The sequence below is a fragment of the Pecten maximus genome, chromosome 10, assembly GCF_902652985.1.
Source record: "Pecten maximus chromosome 10, xPecMax1.1, whole genome shotgun sequence".
Classification (NCBI taxonomy): Eukaryota; Metazoa; Mollusca; class Bivalvia; order Pectinida; family Pectinidae; genus Pecten; species Pecten maximus.
The window spans coordinates 6,435,920-6,446,293 of record NC_047024.1 but is presented as its reverse complement, the minus strand read 5'-3'; positions in this window follow the sequence as shown (position 1 = coordinate 6,446,293).

The window sequence follows — 10,374 nt, the reverse complement described above, 5'->3', positions numbered from 1 at the left end:
TCAATTAAAACCTTTTAATATAAGTAAGCTCTCTGTCAGATAAAACCTTTCAATATAGGTAAGCTCCCTGTCAGATAAAACCTTTCAATATAAGTAAGCTCTATGTCAGATAAAACCTTTCAATATAGGTAAGCTCCCTGTCAGATAAAACCTTTCAATATAGGTAAGCTTCCTGTCAGATAAAACCTTTCAATATAGGTAAGCTTCTTGTCAGATAAAACCTTTCAATATAGGTAAGCTTCTTGTCAGATAAAACCTTTCAATATAGGTAAGTTTCTTGTCAATTAAAACCTTTCAATATAAGAAAGCTCCCTGTCAGATAAAACCTTTCAATATAGGTAAGCTTCTTGTCAGATAAAACCTTTCAATATACATGTAGGTAAGCTCCCTGTCAGATAAAACCTTTCAATTAAGGTAAGCTCCCTCTCAGATAAAATGTTTCAATAAAGGTAAGCTCCCTGTCAGAAAAAAAACTTTCAATAAAGGTAAACTCCCTGTCAAATATAACCTTTCAATATAGGTAAGCTCCCTGTCAGATAAAACCTTTCAATAAAGGTAAGCTCCCTGTCAGATAAACCTTTCAATATTGGTAAGCTCCCTGTCAGATAAAACCTTTCAATATAGGTAAGCTCCCTGTCAAATAAAACCTTTCAATATAGGTAAGCTCCCTGTCCGATAAAATCATTCAATAAAGGTAAGCTCCCTGTCAGATAAAACCTTTCAATATAGGTAAGCTCCCTGTCAGATAAAACCTTTCAATATAGGTAAGCTCCCTCTCAGATAAAATCATTCAATAAAGGTAAGCTCCCTGTCAGATAAAACCTTTCAATATAAGTAAGCTCCCTGTCAGATAAAACCGTTCAATAAAGGTAAGCTCCCTGTCAGATAAACCTTTCAATATTGGTAAGCTCCCTGTCAGATAAAACCTTTCAATATAGGTAAGCTCCCTGTCAGATAAAACCTTTCAATAAAGGTACGCTTCTTGTCAGATAAAATCATTCAATATAAATAAGCTCCCTGTCAGGTAAAATGTTTCAATATAAGGAAGCTTCTTGTCAGATAAAACCTTTCAAATAGGTAAGCTTATTGTCAGATAAAACCTTTAATAAAGGTAAGCTTCCTGTCAGATAAAATCATTCAATATAAATAAGCTCCCTGTCAGATAAAATGTTTCAATATAAGAAAGCTTCTTGTCAGATAAAACCTCTCAATATAGGTAAGCTTATTGTCAGATAAAACCTTTCAATAAAGGTAAGCTCCCTGTCAGATAAAATGTTTCAATATAAGGAAGCTTCTTGTCAGATAAAACCTTTCAATATAGGTAAGCTTATTGTCAGATAAAACCTTTCAATATAAGTAAGCTCCCTGTCAGATAAAACCCTTCAATATAGGTAAGCTCCCTGTCAGATAAAACCTTTCAATATAAGTAAGCTTCTTGTCAGATAAACCTTTCAATATAAGTAAGCTCCCTGTCAGATAAACCTTTCAATATAGGTAAGCTCCCTGTCAGATAAAACCCTTCAATATAGGTAAGCTCCCTGTCAGATAAAACCTCTCAAAATAGGTAAGCTCCCTGTTATAAAAACCCTTTTAATATAGGTAAGCTCCCTGTTATAAAAACCCTTTCAATATAGGTAAGCTCCCTGTCAGATAAAACCTCTCAAAATAGGTAAGCTCCCTGTTATAAAAACCCTTTTAATATAGGTAAGGTCCCTGTTATAAAAACCCTTTCAATATAGGTAAGCTTCCTGTCAGATATAAACTGTCAATATACATGTAGGTAAGCTCCCTGTTTCACTTGTTCTCCTTGACTGTATTTTACCGTCCCGGGCACCTTTCCTGGTGTCCTTGGTTTCCACTGAGCCATGAATACGACTGTTATAAGATGAGTGTGAGTAGTTAGGATAATTGTTAAAAGATTATGGCAGTAGTGTGCATGTGATATATTAAAATTATTGACTGTTAATGATATATGTGTTTTTGGAAAATAAAAAAAATTATAAAAAAAAAAAATACGACTGTTATAACCATATTACAAGCATCTGATAACTGTTCTAAGGAAATAAGTAGACTTCATTTTTAAATATTACCTTATACATTTTTAACTTTTAACAATTTTGTCATCCTTCTTTATAAGACGTATTACATGGAAGGGGAACCATGTTGTAAATTATGTCATCGGTATTTCAAATGAAGCCAAATGTTCATTTCCCATTCTTTATACAATGAATGTACATGTATATGATTCATATCTTAGACTTTAAATGAATCACAGCATTGACAAAACACTACAGTCTCTAAACACTTCACTCTCTAAACACTTCACTCTCTAAACACTTCACTCTCTAAACACTTCACTCTCTAAACACTTAAAATTCTTGTCTCATTTTTCATTAAATAATCTGATTTCATTTTTTATTTTTTTTTATTATTACTTCGAGTCGTTTTTGACGGTTTGTTGAAATGTGGGGAAAAAGGAAAACATCATATCATCCTATAAAATGATAACATGAAATGAGGCACTGACGAGCTTTAGTGTGGGGTCTATTGAGCCTCAGTCTTGACGACGGTCTCTATGGGAGGCGATCTATATGGAGTTAATAATGACGACAGATTCATCATGATATAAGCTCTATGGAGCCGTCTTTACGACAGTTTTTGATAACAATTTTTTACTACGGTATTGAGATGATCCATATATAATCTTGACTCCATGCGATAAAAGCTCTATAGCGCAAGCATTAACGACAGTTTATGTGTGTTACATTATGTATGTTTTTTATCAAATCTTGACGACGGTATACAGGCGACACATGCCAAATGAAGCCAGTCTTGACGACGGTATACAGGCGACACATGCCAAATGAAGCCAGTCTTGACGACGGTATACAGGCGACACATGCCAAATGAAGCCAGTCTTGACGACGGTATACAGGCGACACATGCCAAATGAAGCCAGTCTTGACGACGGTATACAGGCGACACATGCCAAATGAAGCCAGTCTTGACGACGGTATACAGGCGACACATGCCAAATGAAGCCAGTCTTGACGACGGTATACAGGCGACACATGCCAAATGAAGCCAGTCTTGACGACGGTATACAGGCGACACATGCCAAATGAAGCCAGTCTTGACGACGGTATACAGGCGACACATGCCAAATGAAGCCAGTCTTGACGACGGTATACAGGCGACACATGCCAAATGAAGCCAGTCTTGACGACGGTATACAGGCGACACATGCCAAATGAAGCCAGTCTTGACGACGGTATACAGGCGACACATGCCAAATGAAGCCAGTCTTGACGACGGTATACAGGCGACACATGCCAAATGAAGCCAGTCTTGACGACGGTATACAGGCGACACATGCCAAATGAAGCCAGTCTTGACGACGGTATACAGGCGACACATGCCAAATGAAGCCAGTCTTGACGACGGTATACAGGCGACACATGCCAAATGAAGCCAGTCTTGACGACGGTATACAGGCGACACATGCCAAATGAAGCCAGTCTTGACGACGGTATACAGGCGACACATGCCAAATGAAGCCAGTATTGACGACGGTATACAGGCGACACATGCCAAATGAAGCCAGTCTTGACGACGGTATACAGGCGACACATGCCAAATGAAGCCAGTCTTGACGACGGTATACAGGCGACACATGCCAAATGAAGCCAGTCTTGACGACGGTATACAGGCGACACATGCCAAATGAAGCCAGTCTTGACGACGGTTCTTATGCGAAACCAGCCTCATGGAGCAAGCCTTGACGACGGTTTCTAGGAAATACAAGTTCGATGGAGCAAAACTTGACACCGTTTCCAGGCAATATAACCTTTATGGAGCAAGTCTTGAACACGGTTCCTGGTCAATACCAGCTTCATGGAGCAAGCCTTGAACATGGTTTCCATGAAAGCAAGATCTATGGAGCAAGCCTTCACGCCAGTCAGTGTTCAGGCGAAACAAGCTGTATGGGAAGTTTTGACGACAGTTTTAGGACATTTGTGTTCTTTAAGTCCATCATTAATTTTCCGATAATCAATGACGATATATAAATATTTGTCTTCACGTTGACAATGCAACATTGGTTTATCCGCCACGCAACAGGGGGATTCCAAACACCACCGGATGGATCCTGATTCCTAAAGATGGGGAGTCGATTTTAATCTCTGAAGTCGTATTTTGAATCATGGTTCCATCTAAATGTTTCCTCCCGAATACGATCAGTATACCTGATCATCTTTACAATGTATACATGTACCTACATTAAATATATCACCAGTATCTATTACTGCAGTGGCTTACCTCACATGCAACTAAAATGAAACCGGAAGCCTGGATGTCGATGTTGCATCAATCTTTGATTTGTGCCTGCCCTCCAGGTAATCATTCCACGGATCGACCTACCACTGACTGGCTCCACTAATCACACGTGGGATCTTAAATCAGCACTTCCGGTATCAGCTTTGTTAGCTGGCGTACCGCGCACAGACGATATGTGTCTTAATGGCGGGAAATCTAGGTGATTTCGGTGTGATTCTAGTATACCCAAGATGCACAGTTCTGAGCACATTATGTCTTATCTGAAGCTGCCCCACCCAATCTGGCTACAAATTAAGATAAGGCCGTGGAGTCGTACTACACACCGTCGTAACATTATATTATAAACGTGGGGATATAGACACTGGATATGTGTTTTTATTAAAAAATCTCGAGAAATTTAAGGTTCTTTTTTATTTTTAGTGTAATGTATCACATTTCTATTTGTGTACACATATCATGAAACATTAATCGCTTTATATAAACATATAAATAAAGTAACATCTAATTTATAAATAGTTATTTATTCATGTAATCAACATACATGTACTGATTACTTTAATGGCTCAGTTTTATGGTATCAGAATCACGAGAAATTAATTTCAGAATTACTTTGCACCAAAACGTAACGTTCTAATATGCCCTAATACAACATGGTGTTGCAGGCAGACTCCGACGATGGGGGACAAAAAAGCCACAATTCTCGGGCATATTAATATACAGCGATCTGTATATCATAACCACTACACATAGACAGGTTATATAGCGATCTGTATATTATAACCACTACACATAGACAGGTTATACAGCGATCTGTATATTATAACCACTACACATTGGTCAGGTTATACAGCGATATGTATATTATAACCACTACACATAGACAGGTTATACAGCGATCTGTATATTATAACCACTACACATTGTACAGGTTATACAGCGATCTGTATATTATAACCACTACACATAGACAGGTTATACAGAGATCTGTATATTATAACCACTACACATTGTTCAGGTTATACAGCGATCTGTATACTATAACCACTACACATAGACAGGTTATACAGCGATCTGTATCTTATAACCACTACACATTGTACAGGTTATACAGCGATCTGTATATTATAACCACTACACTGGTCAGGTTATACAGAGATCTGTATATTATAACCACTACACATTGGACAGGTTATACAGCCATCTGTATATTATAACCACTACACATTGGACAGGTTATACAGCGATCTGTATATTATAACCACTACACATTGACAGGTTAAACAGAGATCTGTATATTATAACCACTACAAATAGACAGGTTATACAGCGATCTGTATATTATAACCACTACACATTCGACAGGTTATACAGCGATCTGTATATTATAACCACTACACATAGACAGGTTATACAGAGATCTGTATATTATAACCACAACACATTGAACAGGTTATACAGTAATCTATATATTATAACCACAACACATTGGACAGGTTATACAGAGATCTGTATATTATAACCACTACACATAGACAGGTTATACAGAGATCTGTATATTATAACACTACACATTGGACATGTTATACAGAGATCTGTATATTATAACCACTACACATAGACAGGTTATACAGCGATCTGTATATTATAACCATTACACATTGACAGGTTATACAGCGATCTGTATATTATAACCACTACACATTAGACAGGTTATACAGCGATCTGTATATTATAACCACTACACATTGACAGGTTATACATAGATCTGTATATTATAACCACTACACATTGGACAGGTTATACAGAGATCTGTATATTATAACCACTACACATAGACAGGTTATACAGAGATCTGTACATTATAACCACTACACATTGGACAAGTTATACAGAGATCTGTATATTATAACCATTACACATAGACAGGTTATACAGCGATCTGTATATTATAACCACTACACATAGACAGGTTATACAGCGATCTGTATATTATAACCACTACACATAGACAGGTTATACAGCGATCTGTATATTATAACCATTACACATAGACAGGTTATACAACGATCTGTATATTATAACCACTACACATAGACAGGTTATACAGCGATCTGTATATTATAACCACTACACATAGACAGGTTATACAGATATCTGTATATTATAACCACTACACATAGACAGGTTATACAGCTATCTGTATATTATAAACACTACACATTGTACAGGTTATACAGCGATCTGTATATTATAACCACTACACATAGACAGGTTATACAGATATCTGTATATTATAACCACCACACATAGACAGGTTATACAGCGATCTGTATATTATAACCATTACACATAGACAGGTTATACAGCGATCTGTATATTATAACCACTACACATAGACAGGTTATACAGCGATCTGTATATTATAACCACTACACATAGACAGGTTATACAGATATCTGTATATTATAACCACTACACATAGACAGGTTATACAGCGATCTGTATATTATAACCACCACACATAGACAGGTTATACAGCGATCTGTATATTATAACCACTACACATTGACAGGTTATACAGCGATCTATATATTATAACCATTACACATAGACAGGTTATACAGCGATCTGTATATTATAACCACTACACATTGGACAGGTTATAAAGCTATCTGTATATTATAACCATTACACATAGACAGGTTATACAGCGATCTGTATATTATAACCATTACACATAGACAGGTTATACAGCGATCTGTATATTATAACCACTACACATAGACAGGTTATACAGAGATCTGTATATTATAACCTCTACACATAGACAGGTCATACAACGATCTGTATATTATAACCACTACACATTGGACAGGTTATACAGCTATCGGTATATTATAACCACTATACATTGGACAGGTTATACAGAGATCTGTATATTATAACCACTACACATAGCAGGTTATACATAGATCTGTATATTATAACCACTACACATTGGACAGGTTATACAGCGATCTGTATATTATAACCACTACACATAGACAGGTTATACAGCTATCTGTATATTATAACCACAACACATTGAACAGGTTATACAGTAATCTATATATTATAACCACAACACATTGGACAGGTTATACAGAGATCTGTATATTATAACCACTACACATAGACAGGTTATACAGCGATCTGTATATTATAACCACAACACATTGAACAGGTTATACAGTAATCTATATATTATAACCACAACACATTGGACAGGTTATACAGAGATCTGTATATTATAACCATTACACATTAGACAGGTTATACAGCGATCTGTATATTATAACCACAACACATTGAACAGGTTATACAGTAATCTATATATTATAACCACAACACATTGGACAGGTTAAACAGAGATCTGTATATTATAACCACTACACATAGACAGGTTATACAGAGATCTGTATATTATAACACTACACATTGGACATGTTATACAGAGATCTGTATATTATAACCACTACACATAGACAGGTTATACATAGATCTATATATTATAACCACTACACATATACAGGTTATACAGAGATCTGTATATTATAACCACTACACATAGAAAGGTTATACAGCGATCTGTATATTATAACCACTACACATTGGACAGGTTATAGAGCGATCTGTATATTATAACCATTACACATTGGACAAGTTATACAGAGATCTGTATATTATAACCACTACACATAGACAGGTTATACAGAGATCTGTATATTATAACCATGACACATAGACAGGTTATACAGCGATCTGTATATTATAACCACTACACATTGGACAGGTTATACAGGGATCTGTATATTATAACAACTACACATAGACAGGTTATACAGCGATCTGTATATTATAACCACTACACATTGGACAGGTTATACAGGGATCTGTATATTATAACAACTACACATAGACAGGTTATACAGCGATCTGTTATATTATAACCACTACAAATAGACAGGTTATACAGCGATCTGTATATTATAACCACTACACATTGGACATGTTATACAGAGATCTGTATATTATAACCACTACACATTGGACAGGTTATACAGCGATCTGTATATTATAACCACTACAAATAGACAGGTGATACAGAGATCTGTATATTATAACCACTACACATTGGACAGGTTATACAGCGATCTGTATATTATAACCACTACAAATAGACAGGTGATACAGAGATCTGTATATTATAACCACTACACATTGTACAGGTTATACAGAGATCTGTATATTATAACCATTACACATTGGACAGGTTATACAGCGATCTGTATATTATAACCATTACACATAGACAAATTATACAGCGATATGTATATTATAACCACTACACATAGACAAGTTATACAGCGATATGTATATTATAACCACTACACATAGACAAGTTATACAGCGATCTGTATATTATAACCACTACACATAGACAAGTTATACAGCGATCTGTATATTATAACCACTACACATAGACAGGTTATACAGATATCTGTATATTATAACCACTACACATTGGACAGGTTATACAGCGATCTGTATATTATAACCACTACACATTGTACAGGTTATACAGAGATCTGTATATTATAACCACTACACATAGACAGGTTATACAGATATCTGTATATTATAACCACTACACATTGTACAGGTTATACAGAGATCTGTATATTATAACCACTACACATAGACAGGTTATACAGAGATCTGTATATTATAACCACTACACATAGACAGGTTATACAGCGATCTGTATATTATAACCACTACACATTGTACAGGTTATACAGAGATCTGTATATTATAACCACTACACATTGGACAGGTTATACAGCGATCTGTATATTATAACACTACACATTGGACAGGTTATACAGCGATCTGTATATTATAACCACTACACATAGACAGGTTATACAGCTATCTGTATATTATAACCACTACACATAGACAGGTTATACAGAGATCTGTATATTATAACAACTACACATAGACAGGTGATACAGAGGTCTGTATATTATAACCACTACACATTGGACAGGTTATACAGCGATCTGTATATTATAACCACTTCACACTGGACAGGTTATACAGAGATCTGTATATTATAACCACTACACATTGGGCAGGTTATAAAGAGATCTGTATATTATAACCACTACACATCGGACAGGTTATACAGAGATCTGTATATTATAACCACTACACATAGACAGGTTATACAGAGATCTATATATTAAAACCATTACACATAGACAGGTTATACAGCGATCTGTATATTATAACCACTTCACACATTGACAGGTTATACAGAGATCTTTATATTATAACCAGTACACATTGGTCAGGTTATACAGAGATCTGTATATTATAACCACTACACATTGGACAGGTTATACAGAGATCTGTATATTATAACCACTACACATAGACAGGTTATACAACGGTCTGTATATTATAACCACTACACATTGGACAGGTTATACAGGGATCTGTATATTATAACAACTACACATAGAGAGGTTATACAGCGATCTGTATATTATAACCACTACACATTGGACAGGTTATACAGGGATCTGTATATTATAACAACTACACATAGACAGGTTATACAGCGATCTGTTATATTATAACCACTACACATTGGACAGGTTATACAGCGATCTGTATATTATAACCACTACACATTGGACATGTTATACAGCGATATGTATATTATAACCACTACACATAGACAAGTTATACAGCGATCTGTATATTATAACCACTACACATAGACAGGTTATACAGAGATCTGTATATTATAACCACTACACATAGACAGGTTATACAGCAATCTGTATATTATAACCATTACACATAGACAGGTTATACAGCGATCTGTATATTATAACCACTACACATTGTACAGGTTATACAGAGATCTGTATATTATAACCACTACACATTGGACAGGTTATACAGAGATCTGTATATTATAACCAC